A 14,885-nucleotide genomic window follows, 5' to 3' on the forward strand; every position below is an offset into this window, starting at 1 on the left:
GCTAGTAACCACGCGAGTGAGTGCTAGCTAGCTACCAACCAGAACATGAAGCTAGCCAAGACCAAAAACAAACAAACGGACTACACAGCTACAACTAGTTACAAACTGACTATACTAAGCAAGTTAAATGTCTTGCCTGTGATTAAATAATTTTCACACACCTGTAGCAAGACAGTGCCAATAGACATGGTCACCCTCTTCATGGTTCCTAAGCAACTTTGCAGTATATACAGTGGGGCAAAAAAGTATTTAGTCAGCCACCAATTGTGCAATTTCTACACTTAAGAAGATGATAGAGGCCTGTAATTTTCATCATAGATACACTTCAACTATGACAGACAAAATGAGGGAAAAAAATCCAGAAAATCACATTGTAGGATTTTTAATGAATTTATTTGCAAATCATGGTGGAAAATAAATATTTGGTCACCTACAAACAAGCAAGATTTGCTCTCACAGACCTGTAACTTCTTCTTTAAGAGGCTCCTCTGTTCTCCACTCGTTACCTGTATTAATGGCACCTGTTTGAACTTGTTATCAGTATAAAAGACACCTGTCCACAACCTCAAACAGTCACACTCCAAACTCCACTATGGCCAAGACCAAAGAGCTGTCAAAGGACACCAGAAACAAAATTGTAGACCTGCACCAGGCTAGGAAGACTAAATGTGCAATAGGTAAGCAGCTTGGTTTGAAGAAATCAACTGTGGGAGCAATTATTAGGAAATGGAATAGTGAATGACCTGCAGAGAGCTGGGACCAAAGTAACAAAGCCTACCATCAGTAACACACTACGCCGCCAGGGACTCAAATCCTGCAGTGCCAGATGTTTCCCCCTGCTTAAGCCAGTACATGTCCAGGCCCGTCTGAAGTTTGCTAGAGAGCAGTTGGATGATCCAGAAGAAGATTGGGAGAATGTCATATGGTCAGATGAAACCAAAATATAACTTTTTGGTAAAAACTCAACTCGTCCTGTTTGGAGGACAAAGAATGCTGAGTTGCATCCAAAGAACACCATACCTACTGTGAAGCATGGGGGTGGAAACATCATGCTTTGGGGCTGTTTTTCTGCAAAGGGACCAGGACGACTGATCCGTGTAAAGGAAAAAATGAATGGGGCCATGTATCGTGAGATTTTGAGTGAAAACCGCCTTCCATCAGCAAGGGCATTGAAGATGAAACGTGGCTGGGTCTTTCAGCATGACAATGATCCCAAACACACCGCCCGGGCAACGAAGGAGTGTCTTCGTAAGAAGCATTTCAAGGTCCTGGAGTGGCCTAGCCAGTCTCCAAATCTCAACCCCATAGAAAATCTTTGGAGGGGGTTGAAAGTCTGTGTTGCCCAGCAACAGCCCCAAAACATCACTGCTCTAGAGGAGATCTGCACAGAGGAATGGGCTAAAATACCAGCAACAGTATGTGAAAACCTTGTGAAGACTTACAGAAAACATTTGACCTCTGTCATTGCCAACAAAGGGTATATAACAAAGTATTGAGATAAACGTTTGTTATTGACCAAATACTTATTTTCCACCATAATTTGCAAATCAATTCATAAAAAATCCTACAATGTGATTTTCCCTGAAGTACCAACTGACAACCAAAATGTGCAGGCGTTTTGGAAACACTCCTTAGTAAATTCAAATAGGCCTATAACCTCATTGCCTCCAGTATATTGAAGACCAAGTCCCACACTACTCATACACTGAGTATGAAGTCAATTGTAACACTTATTTGGGCACATGATGCACCATAAAGTCCTCAGTGAAGAATGTATATGAAACAGTGGAAATGTTGTCTGTAATTTTAAATTGAATGATTTTTTATTTCACCTTTATTTCACCAGGAAAGTCAGTGAAGAACAAATTCTTATTTACAATGACGGCCTACCCCGGCCAAACCTGGACGACGCTGGGCCAATTGTGCGCCGCCCTATGGGGCTCCCAATCACGGCCGGATGTGATGTAGCCTGGATTCGAACCAGGCACTGCAGTGACACCTCCTGCACTGAGATGCAGTGTCTTAGACTGTAATCATTCTGCACCAGCCTCACAAGCCTGCTGTTATCCTACCCTCTTAGCACAGCAGATTCCACAGATAGCTACTCACCAATTACATCATAACCTGATTACCTGCCCTCAGACTAGTCTTGTATTTGCTGTGCATTGTCTTATAGACTATAACATGACCGCAATTATGATATGGATGCGTAGTATAAGATAGGCTCCCATCCCATAATAGGCCTCCAAACCATAACTGCAGTCCTGCCCAAATAAGTTGGTGACCTTTTCTCAGCAGCTACTATAAGAAGCAACCATTCAGTCTTTGGCTCTGTGTGTTTCTTCATCAAGTTGAAATATAAACGTTATCACCAACTTTTTGGAGGGACAAGCCCATCACAGAGGTCAGCCATCACTTCTACTGTATGTCTCATCAAATAGGATTTCACACAGCTGGAGCTTGAATCAGTAAATCAAATCAAATAAACGTTCATTTCAAATTGCATCACACTTAATAGTAAATCAAAGGAAATAAGGTAAGAGCTCCCTGGTCAGATGTCACCAATGGGACAATACAGATTTTCTGGATCTCAGCCTCAAAGGGACTAACCTGGATAAATAAAATTTAAAAAAACAGATCAATTAGTCAAATCTTAGTTACCTGTTATTCACTGGTCTCCTCAGATGTAACACTGTAGAACCAGGTTGTTGCTGTGTTGTTGAGGTGACAGCTAGACAGCTCTAGCAGGAATCCACACACGCATATTTATGATCTCCTTTATACCTTCCCTTTTTCATTTGGCCACTCCTTCATTCCCAACTCTTCTGGGAGAACCACGCCCAGGGGGAGAGATTCCCGGTCACAGCTTTCCCCTTGTCAAAACATCGTGCACAATATCAAGAGTAGATGTATACATTTCTTTATTGTAAAGTAGGCCGTCTTAACCCTGTGAAACCCCCAGGTTGTAAAAACGCAACAGGTCCTACACTCATGTCCAACGCCACACAGTACATTTCCATAGACAGAGACGTGTCTCTTAGTAGCATTTGTTGTGTGTCCTGTCTTCTCTAAGATGTGGTGATTATGTCTACATTTTTCTCTTGACAAACAAACATTCCAGAGCAAGATGCACTTTTGTAAGTGCTGCAAAAACAGATGAGCAAAAATGCTTGGGTCTCGTGAAAATCCATCAAGCGGAGGTAGGACATAAGGCATGGCTGGTGACTCGTTTTGGAAATGTGCTAAATAATGTGGTAGTGCAGTGGACTGATGCACTTTTGTTGAGCTGTTGGTTGATTAATAAATTGAAGTGGACATAATTTAACTAATGATGGGGTGGCTGGAATGAAACAATCAACAGAGACACCAGAACACATTCAGAGAGAGAGGGAGGGAGAGTGCAAACAACACATGACACAAGGTTTTTTGGAATTTCCTCTTAATGAGTTTGAGCCAATCAGTTGTGTTGTGACAAGGTAGTGGCAGTATACAGAAGATAGCCTTATTTGGTAAAAGACCAAGTCCATATTATGGCAAGAACAGCTCAAATAAGCAAAGAGAAACGACAGTCCATCATTACTTTAAGACATGAAGGTCAGTCATGTCTCTTCAAGTGCAGTCGTAAAAACCATCAAGCGCTATGATGAAAGTGGCTCTCATGAGGACCGCCACAGGAAAGGAATCTCATAAACACACTGATGGGCTCTGACTCCGCTGTGGGTAACATGGCTGACTTCATTGCTCAGCAGCCAGTCATGAGACTATGTCTCACAGACACTAACCAACTCCCTGACATGGTCTCTGTGCCAGGGACAGTAATGGCATTACAACAGACAGATACCTCCACTGTGTTGCAAACCTGAGAGGAGCTTTAGAGTGAAGGCAGGCCTCTGGTTGGTTCCCTGTGCTGGTGGAAAGTATGTCTCACTGGATTGAGTCTGTGGCTGCATCCAAATTCCCTTCACAGGGCACTACTTTTGAGCCATAGGGAATAGGGTGCCATTTGGGACAGTCCCTGTATCTCAACAGGAGAGGGGCCAGTCTAACAGCTGGTAACGGTGGTGAACATAATCAACTCTGTTGATGTAGCTCTCAAAGGAAAAGTGATGTCGTCCTTATGACAGTGTTATGAAGCCCGTATGACATATTGTTAGAGTAAAGTGTAGCCTAACCTTCCCAGAGAGCAGTAAAGCTGGAGGAAATTGATAACTGAAGCATAAACAATGTCAAAGGAATTTTATAATCTCCCAGATTAATATTCGGCCCTGTTGTCAACCCTAATCCCTCTCTCCATCCATGATCAGATTATGATCCCTGATCCCTATGACGACACTGTCTTGCCACTCGTATGTAGTCACACACAACAATGACCATAGGCCTTGTCACAAACAGATCTGGAATCAGGCCAATGGAAATCCCCTGCACCTAACCTCTGGCAACTAAAATGTGTTTTTCTAATTACATTCCTAATTCCTGTAGATAGTATGGTGCCGAGGTGGAGAGTCATGGTCAAACGAACTCTGTGATAAACAGATCAATGGTGTCCACGGTAACAACAACACAACAAAACAAACATTCCCAACATGGCACACTCACTGTGTCAGTTCTCTTTGATTAGACTAGCTGTAATTTGAGTTGAGAAATGTAGGACATTTAAATGGGGTGTGAGTAGACAGACTGGGAATTGGACGAGCCATGGACTTGGTCTATCTCGCTGCATTGTTTTTATTTCTATGGATACCTCAACTCCGACCTATGCTGTTTTACCTGCGCTTTGACCATCAAACTGAAGTCATTCCGTTATAGCCACTCTATTGACACGGCTCTGCTAGCCCCTGGAATCCTGACTGACTGCACAGTGAGCCTGTGGCAAACTGGGTCAATACATTCAAGCATGGAATGGATAACTCACATCCGCTTTGGCGATCTTCATGAACTAAGCAATAGCAACGTTTCTGCGTGGGAAAGAGCTTGTAGTACATCCACTGAACCACTTGATGACACTGGCACATTCGCAGCATATACTGCAGTTGCGTTTTGGGTTTAAGTTGCCCTTAGGCACAGATCTAGGATCAGCTTACCCAGCTCACTCCTTGGTGTTACATTGCCCAGATTACTGTCTATTTCCATGTACATTGGACTGATATGACTCACGACTCAGAGTCAGGATATCATTGGAACGCGTGGACAACATTTACATAGCTTGCCTTTCAATGATTGGATAATACAATAGAGCAAAGTTGAATACACTTCATGTCAACCTGCGTCTGGCAGGCTATGTTCCATCCTCCAAGTGTAATCATCGGCCGTCAAGGCTCAACATGATAACATATAGACACACACACACACGACACACACATCCAGCATGGCTGCGTGAACGCAAGAGAACACCCCGCAGGAGGACCTCAACTCGCCAGCTGTGACCCACAATGCCGTGCATTGGGTGGCTGAGGGTTGCAGGGCATTTGAGGGCCACAGGCGTTGTGTGTATGTGTGTGTGCGTATGTATGTATGCGTGTGTTAAGTGGAGCATCTAATGATGCCATGATGACTCACTTTCCCATGAGCCCCTGGACTGGGACTCAAACTGTGAGCAGTGGAAACTTGAAGTCAGACTTTGTACAATATAGAACCATCTGGTTCCTCATAGTTACATTCTGGAGTCAGAGAAAGCTTCTGATGCCATAAACAGAAGGGTTGTGATGTCATAATGAGAAGGGATATGATGTCATGATATCATAATGAGAAGGGTTGTGATGTCACGATGAGAAGGGTTACAGTGCATTCAAAAACTATTCAGACCCCTTCCCTTTTTAAACATTTTGATATGATACGGCCTTATTCTAAAATGGTGTCAAGTGTGCTCCCTCTCCGGCCTCTAGGTCACCAGGCTGCTCGATAGGGCACACACCTGTCACCAGTGTTAGGCGCATAATGACATTCACCTGGACTCCATCACCTCCTTGTTGATGCCCTATATATGTCGCTCGCTTTGGTTCATTGTTACAAATGGATGAATTAAAATCATTTCTGGGCCTCCCGGGTGGCGCAGGTCTAAGCCTGGGTTCGATCCCAGGCTCTGCCGCAGCCGGCCGCGACCGGGAGGTCCATGTGGGGACGCACAATTGGCCTAGCGTCGTCCGGGTTAGGGAGGGTTTGGCCGGTAGGGATATCCTTGTCTCATCGCGCACTAGCAACTCCTTTGGCGGGTCGGGTGCAGTGCACGTTGACCAGGTCAGGTCGCTAGGTGTACGGTGTTTCGTGCGGCTGGCTTCCGGGTTGGATGCATGCTGTGTTAAGAAGCAGTGCGGCTTGGTTGAGTTGTGTTTCGGAAGACTCATGGCTCTCGACCTTCATCTCTCCCGAGCCCGTATGGGAGTTGTAGCTATGAGACAAGACAGTAACTACTAATAATTGGATACCACAAAATTGGGGAGAAAAAGGGTGTATAATAATAATTTCTTCATCAATCTTCACAAAATACCCCATAATGACAAGGGTATTTAGAAATGTTTGCTAATTTATTAAAAACAGAAAACATTTTTGCAGCGTTGAAGGTCCCCAAGAACACAGTGGCCTCCATCATTTTTAAATTGAAGAAGTGTGGATCCTGAAGCTGGCCTCCAGGCCAAACTGTCACGTTGTTCGTAATAATGAATGTCGGGCCTCCCGGGTGGCGCAGTGGTTAAGGCGCTGTACTGCAGCGCCAGCTGTGCCATCAGAGTCGCGCCCGGGCTCGCGCCCAGGCTCTGTCGTAACTGACCGGGAGGTCCGTGGGGCGACGCACAAATGGTCCTAGCGTCTTCCGGTTTAGGGAGGGCTTGTCTCATCGCGCACCAGCGACTGTGGCGGGCCGGGCGCAGTGCGCGCTAACCAAGGTGGCCAGGTGCACCAAGGTGGCCTCCGACACATTGGTGCGGCTGGCTTCCGGGTCGGATGTGCGCTGTGTTAAGAAGCAGTGCAGCTGGTTGGGTTGTGTGACGCATGACTTTCAACCTTCGTCTCTCCCGAGCCCGTACGGGAGTTGTAGCGATGAGATAGTAGCTAGTACAACAATTGGATACCATGAAATTGGGGAGATAAAGGGGTAAAAAATTATTAATGTCGGACCAAGGCGCAGCGTACGTTGAGTTCCACATCATTTATTAAGGAAGTGAAACTTTAACAAAGACAAAACAATAAACAATAAACTAACAAACAACGAACCGTGACTACAACACTAACTCAAAACATAAACAATATCCCATAACCCACAGGTGGAAAAAATGCTACTTAAGTATGATCCCCAATTAGAGACAACGATAACCAGCTGCCTCTAATTGGGAATCTTACAAATCACCAACATAGAAAATAAACCTAGAACCCCACATAGAATATATAAACTAGAACAGTCACGCCCTGACCTACTCTACCATAGAAAATAAAAGCTTTCTATGGCCAGGACGTGACACAAACTGAGAAATCGGTCGGGGAGACCCTTTTTCAGGGAGGTGACCAAGAAGCCGATGGCCATTCTGACAGAGCTCCAGAGTTCTTCTGTGGAGATGGCAGAACCTTCCAGAAAGACAACTATCTATGCAGCATTCCACCAACCAGGCCTTTATGGTAGAGTGGCCAGACGGTAGCCACTCCTCAGTAAAAGGCAACGAAAGAACTCTCAGACCATGAGAAACAAGAGTCTCTTGTCTGATGAAACCAATATTGAAATATTTGGCCTGAATGCCAAGTGTCACATCTGGAGGAAACCTGGCATCATCCCGTATGTGAAGCATGGTGGTCACAGCTTCATGCTGTGGGGATGTTTTGGATTGGGAGACTTGTCAGGATCGAGGGAAAAATGAACAGAACAAAGAACAGAGAGATCCTTGATGAAAACCTGCTTCAGAGAGTTCAGGACCTCAGACTGGGGCGAAGGTTTACCTTCCAACAGGACAACGAACCTAAGCACACAGCCAAGACAACGCAGGAGTGGCTCTGGCCCAGCCAGAGACCAGACTTGAACCCGATCGAACATCTCTGGAGAGACCTGAAAATAGCTGTGCAGCAACGCTCCCCATCCAACCTGACAGAGCTTGAGAGGATCTACAGAGAAAAATAGGAGAAACTCCCCAAATAAACAGGTGTGCCAAGCTTGTAGCGTCATAACCAAGAAGACTCGAGGCTGTATTCACGTTCTGTCACGTTCTGACCTTTATTTCCTTTGTTTTGTATTTATTTAGTATGGTCAGGGCGTGAGTTTGGTGGGCAGTCTATGTTTGTTTTTCTATGATTTGGGGATTTGTATGTTTCGGCCTAGTATGGTTTGGTCCACCCGTTCCATAGTCTCAGTTGGTTTTAGATAGAACGCCGCCACCCCGTCCACCTGTGGGGAAAACAACCTGTGGTTACCTAGTTTATCCCTTTGGCTCACAACAAAAACACAATCTTTTTCAAACACAATGTTCTTGTTGTCTGCTTGTTTTAATTCAATACTAAACTACATTTAAGAAAAAGACAACATGTATAAAGATTTACATTTCGACATTGCCTGCTCGCTAGCGTTCTCACTACTTAGAAAAATGCAATATTGTAGGGTTCCCTCATGCCCTTTTTCATGGCGGTGCTAGTAACCACGCGAGTGAGTGCTAGCTAGCTACCAACCAGAACATGAAGCTAGCCAAGACCAAAAACAAACAAACGGACTACACAGCTACAACTAGTTACAAACTGACTATACTAAGCAAGTTAAATGTCTTGCCTGTGATTAAATAATTTTCACACACCTGTAGCAAGACAGTGCCAATAGACATGGTCACCCTCTTCATGGTTCCTAAGCAACTTTGCAGTATATACAGTGGGGCAAAAAAGTATTTAGTCAGCCACCAATTGTGCAATTTCTACACTTAAGAAGATGATAGAGGCCTGTAATTTTCATCATAGATACACTTCAACTATGACAGACAAAATGAGGGAAAAAAATCCAGAAAATCACATTGTAGGATTTTTAATGAATTTATTTGCAAATCATGGTGGAAAATAAATATTTGGTCACCTACAAACAAGCAAGATTTGCTCTCACAGACCTGTAACTTCTTCTTTAAGAGGCTCCTCTGTTCTCCACTCGTTACCTGTATTAATGGCACCTGTTTGAACTTGTTATCAGTATAAAAGACACCTGTCCACAACCTCAAACAGTCACACTCCAAACTCCACTATGGCCAAGACCAAAGAGCTGTCAAAGGACACCAGAAACAAAATTGTAGACCTGCACCAGGCTAGGAAGACTAAATGTGCAATAGGTAAGCAGCTTGGTTTGAAGAAATCAACTGTGGGAGCAATTATTAGGAAATGGAATAGTGAATGACCTGCAGAGAGCTGGGACCAAAGTAACAAAGCCTACCATCAGTAACACACTACGCCGCCAGGGACTCAAATCCTGCAGTGCCAGATGTTTCCCCCTGCTTAAGCCAGTACATGTCCAGGCCCGTCTGAAGTTTGCTAGAGAGCAGTTGGATGATCCAGAAGAAGATTGGGAGAATGTCATATGGTCAGATGAAACCAAAATATAACTTTTTGGTAAAAACTCAACTCGTCCTGTTTGGAGGACAAAGAATGCTGAGTTGCATCCAAAGAACACCATACCTACTGTGAAGCATGGGGGTGGAAACATCATGCTTTGGGGCTGTTTTTCTGCAAAGGGACCAGGACGACTGATCCGTGTAAAGGAAAAAATGAATGGGGCCATGTATCGTGAGATTTTGAGTGAAAACCGCCTTCCATCAGCAAGGGCATTGAAGATGAAACGTGGCTGGGTCTTTCAGCATGACAATGATCCCAAACACACCGCCCGGGCAACGAAGGAGTGTCTTCGTAAGAAGCATTTCAAGGTCCTGGAGTGGCCTAGCCAGTCTCCAAATCTCAACCCCATAGAAAATCTTTGGAGGGGGTTGAAAGTCTGTGTTGCCCAGCAACAGCCCCAAAACATCACTGCTCTAGAGGAGATCTGCACAGAGGAATGGGCTAAAATACCAGCAACAGTATGTGAAAACCTTGTGAAGACTTACAGAAAACATTTGACCTCTGTCATTGCCAACAAAGGGTATATAACAAAGTATTGAGATAAACGTTTGTTATTGACCAAATACTTATTTTCCACCATAATTTGCAAATCAATTCATAAAAAATCCTACAATGTGATTTTCTGGATTTTTTAAAATAATTTGTCTGTCATAGTTGAAGTGTACCTATGATGAAAATTACAGGCCTCTCTCATCTTTTTAAGTGGGAGAACTTGCACAATTGGTGGCTGACTAAATACTTTTTTGCCCCACTGTATATGGTCGAGGGGAATTCTTTCTTATGACGTGAATATGGACTCGGAGTATGGATTCTATTACTATCAGTTGTTCTGATAACACAATTAAAAGGTTTCTAATATCATAATGATAAGGTTTTTGATGTCATAATGAGAAGGGTCCTCATGTCATAATGATAAGGGATCTCATGTCAATGAGAATAGTGTCATTATCAGAACAATTCTGATGTCACAATGAGGATGATGACATAAAGCCAGGCATGATGGCCCATAGATGGTTGTAAGCTGTGACTGAGTGATATTGAGCTCAGGCAGCTGAAAGAGGAGAGGCTCTATTCCTGTCCTTCTCTGCCTCAGCACACATCACCAACCTCATCAGCCCCAACCCCTCAAAGCCTCTCAAGCCACCATCGCTCCCTATCTCACCCTCTATTTCCCCCCGGCTCTCTATCCTTCTCACCCTCCTCAAGCCCCTGGCCACCTTGCTGGGTGTACCTGGAGGTAAGATGACACAACAAGATCTCACGGTTTCACTTCAGTATTCAACGTTTGTCCAGGGTAGGGTAAACGTCTATGGATGACGTGAAAGTACACTGTAACAAAAAACTCATTTATATGGTCATTTTGGGTATTGTCAACAGTAGAATACTGTGAAACATTTTACTGCAGCATACTGTAAAGTATGGAGCATTGTGGCAAAAGTTTGTGGGCGTGGAAAGAATTGTGGTATTTTGAATGGCACTATAATTCCACCCCACAGAATACAGTATCCGTACTGTATTTTTGGAATACCAAAAACCTTTTGACCACTAGAGGGTGGATGGTATTTTTGGTAGAGGCTCTTTAACATATTTTGAGGCATGCCTTGTAAGAGGCTCTATTTGTTGCACCTGTGAGTGAGAATGCTGTACCTATTTATCTCCTATGTAGCAGTAGTGCTCCATCAATTTAAAATATATAGGGGATAGATTTGAGTTGCAGCAAGTCTTGAACCTTAAATGGCTAGTTTGGAAGCCTTTGTAAGGCCTCTAGAAGTGCAAGTGATTTAAAATGCCAAATATTTATTGATATGCTGTAATGTGTAAACATATGACCTAACAGCCAACCTGCTTGCACCAATCCCTTGTAAATACTGTAAAACACAAACCTCACTGCTCAATGATTTTGATTCTTCCATCCATTCATTCATTCATTTATTCATCACGATTACGGTAGCATGAACTTTTTACAGTATAATACAATCAATTTTACGGTATTGTGCTGTGCTTCATTACACAGTACTTTGCTTTGATGCTGTATTTGTATTGCAGTAGTTGTCTCTATATGATATGAATATATATGCCATGAACTGCATATAAGCTAATGTCAAATTCACATCAACTCCTTGACAGTGTAGGCAAGGGTTAAGACTGGTAAAACAGAACAGACTTGACGGTTAGGTTTAGGCATTAATTATGACTTTAAGGTAGGGGTTAAGGTTTGGGATAAGGAGAAAAAGTCAACAAGTGCCTAGCACTGGGTTCAAACCTGCAGTCCTTGGATCTGAAGCACATGGTTTAAGCACTTTGCCTATCCCCATCCACAATGTCCTAGCAAGCATTGAGCCTAATTGGGCGTAATGTGTGCTCACGTTGCCCCTAGTGGATGGTATTGAAGGCATCTCCCAATGTCTGATGCTCTATCTTATCATATCCCAATCCTATTCTTTCCTATCCTATCCCATAGTGTGGGGGTTGCATGTATGTGGTGTAGAAACGTTGTTGTGTTGTGTTCTCGATGGTGGTGACCTTGTTATGGCCAGCCAGAGGATGGAGAGCCACAGACCTGCGTGATCATGGGATATTGTTTAGCAGGGCAGAATAAAACATCCTCCCCAAATATCAAGGCTCAGAACAGTGTGCTTGGTCCATCTTGCCATTGTATGGTCTATGTGTGTGTGCGTGTGTGTGTGTGTGTGTGTGTGTGTGTGTGTGTGCGTGTGTGTGTGTGTGTGTGTGTGTGTGTGTGTGTGTGTGTGTGTGTGTGTGTGTGTGTGTGTGTGTGTGTGTGTGTGTGCGCGTTTGCAAGTGTTTAGTGTACCTAAATGGCCATTAAAGAGGGATCCTGTGACCTGTGATGTCACTCGTGTAAAATCTCTGTTCCCTGTTCTCAGCCCATGACAGGGCTTTTAAAAAAAAGTAGCGTGGGGCTGTTACGCAGAAGAGAGCATCCGGGGTCTGCCAGCTCCAAAGGGTTGTATGTTTGTGTATGTGTGTGTCTATACTGTGTGTGTCAACTCCAAAGCGGCTGCGGCGGCATTACGCCCCAATAAACCCTGGGCCTTGTTCTAATACTCTTAAACTGCATACGCCCTCCTCAATTTCATCCTGCCTTCATCCTTCCTAGACGTAATCCTTCGACCCTCGTCAGACATGACTAGATTAGTGGAAGAAAATCATTGCAGTGAAAGCTAATCTGAAAACCTAAATCAATCAGTCAATCAATAAATCATTCAAATTGTAGCTGCATATACTGTTACTGCCATGAATGTGGGTCAGTTTTGCTTTTTTACTCCTAATGATTAGGGTTAGGATTAGGGGTGGGTAAACTGATCCTAAATCTGTGCCTACAACCCAGGCAGCTTCTGCCCAGAGCTCTCCCAGAGAGAGGTGGTTTAACTTGGAGAGAGAGGGGATAGAAGGACTGTCTGCTGTTGCCATAGGGACAGGAAGCAAGCCAGGCACACTGACCTGGGGAATTTAAGACCCATTTGATGGACTCTGTTTCTTTCACTGACATTGAAAGAGTTATTTGAAGCATGCTTGAAATGTTTACGTTGGATTTAGTTGATGTGCATTAGCCTCTGATCCACTTACTGACTCATAATTCATCATTTACATGGAAATGATCAAGAGCTCAATCAGAGGATTTGATGACATTTCTTGTCTTTTTTCCCGACAAAGCCTACTTTTTCATGCATATAGAGATGTTAAATGAGACTGTATATAATTCCACGCTTTTTGCCAATTCATGACTAAATGAAATATATTAATCCAAACTTTATTACAGTTTAGATATGTAGTCTGTATTTCATATGTGCGGCTGGCCCCCTGGTGGCCAGGGACAACGAAACAAGTGGTTTATTCAAAACCAAGCTCACAGATAAAGAAAATACACGAAACCATACATAGAGTTATATCATTTCTCAAAAAAAACATATTGACCTATATAATACTCTATTAGCTACCATTGAAATGTACTGTTCTTTCTCTCTTAAGCCTCTTTATTTACTTATGTCCCTTTGAATGAAAGGACAACTTTGAAACTAACTTCTACTGTTGAAAGAACCTGTATTGCCCTTCCAGGGATATAGTATATATAGTACCAGTCAAAGGTTTGGACACACCTACACATTCATGGGTTTTTCTTTATTTTTACTATTTTCTACATTGTAGAACAATAATGAAGACATCAAAACTATGAAATAACACATATGGAATCATGTAGTAACCAACAAAGAGTATTTTATATTTGAGATTCTTCCAAGTAGCCACCTAGTCTTGAAGGAGTTCCCACATATGCTGAGCACTTGTTGGTTGCCTTTCCTTCATTCTGCAGTCCAACTCATCCCAAACCATCTCAAATGGGTTGATGTTGGGTGATTGTGGATGCGAGGTCATCTGATGCAGCACTCCATCACTCTCCTTCTTGGTCAAACAGCCCCTGCACAGCCTGGAGGTGGGTTGGGTCATTGCCTTGTTGAAAAACAAATGATAGTCCCACTAAGCACAAATCAGATGGGATGGCGTATCGCTGCAGAATGCTGTGGTAGCCATACTGGTTAAGTGTGCCTTGAATTGTAAATAAATCACAGAGTGTCACCAGCAAAGCACCCCCACACCATCACACCTCCTCCTCCATGTTTCATTGTAGGAACCACACATGCAGAGATCATCTGTTCACCGACTCTGCATCTCACAAAGGCACGGTGGTTGGAACCAAAAATCTCAGACCAAAGGACAGATTTACACCGGTCTAATGTCCATTGCCTGTGTTTCTTGGCCCATGCAAGTATTCTTCTTATTGTTGTCCTTTACCAGTGATTTATTTGCAGCAATTCGACCATGAAGGGCTGATTCATGCAGTCTCCCTGAACAGTTGATGTTGAGATGTATCTGTTACTTGAACCCTGTGAAGCATTTATTTAGGCTGCAATTTTTGAGGCTGTTAACTCTAATGAACTTATCATCTGCAGCAGAGTCTTCCTTTCCTGTGGAGGTCCTCATGAGAGTCCTTTTCATTATTGTAATGGCTGTTGGAAGGAGTGGAGGACCAAGATGCAGCGTGGTACGTGTTCATCTTTATTATTGGAACTGAACACTGATTAACCAAAATAACAAAGAGAATGAACAAAAACCAAAACAGTTCTGTCTGGTGCAGAAAGACACAAAACAGAAAACAACTACCCACAAAACCCATGTGGGAAAAAGCTACCTAAGTATGGTTCTCCATCAGAGACAACGATAGACAGCTACCTCTGATTTAGAACCACACCTGGCCAAACAACAAAGAAATACAAAACATAGAAAATGAACATAGAATGCCCACCCTA

This window comes from Oncorhynchus mykiss, chromosome 8 (assembly GCF_057628025.1).
Source record: "Oncorhynchus mykiss isolate SJ-2025 chromosome 8, ASM5762802v1, whole genome shotgun sequence".
NCBI classification, from domain to species: Eukaryota; Metazoa; Chordata; class Actinopteri; order Salmoniformes; family Salmonidae; genus Oncorhynchus; species Oncorhynchus mykiss.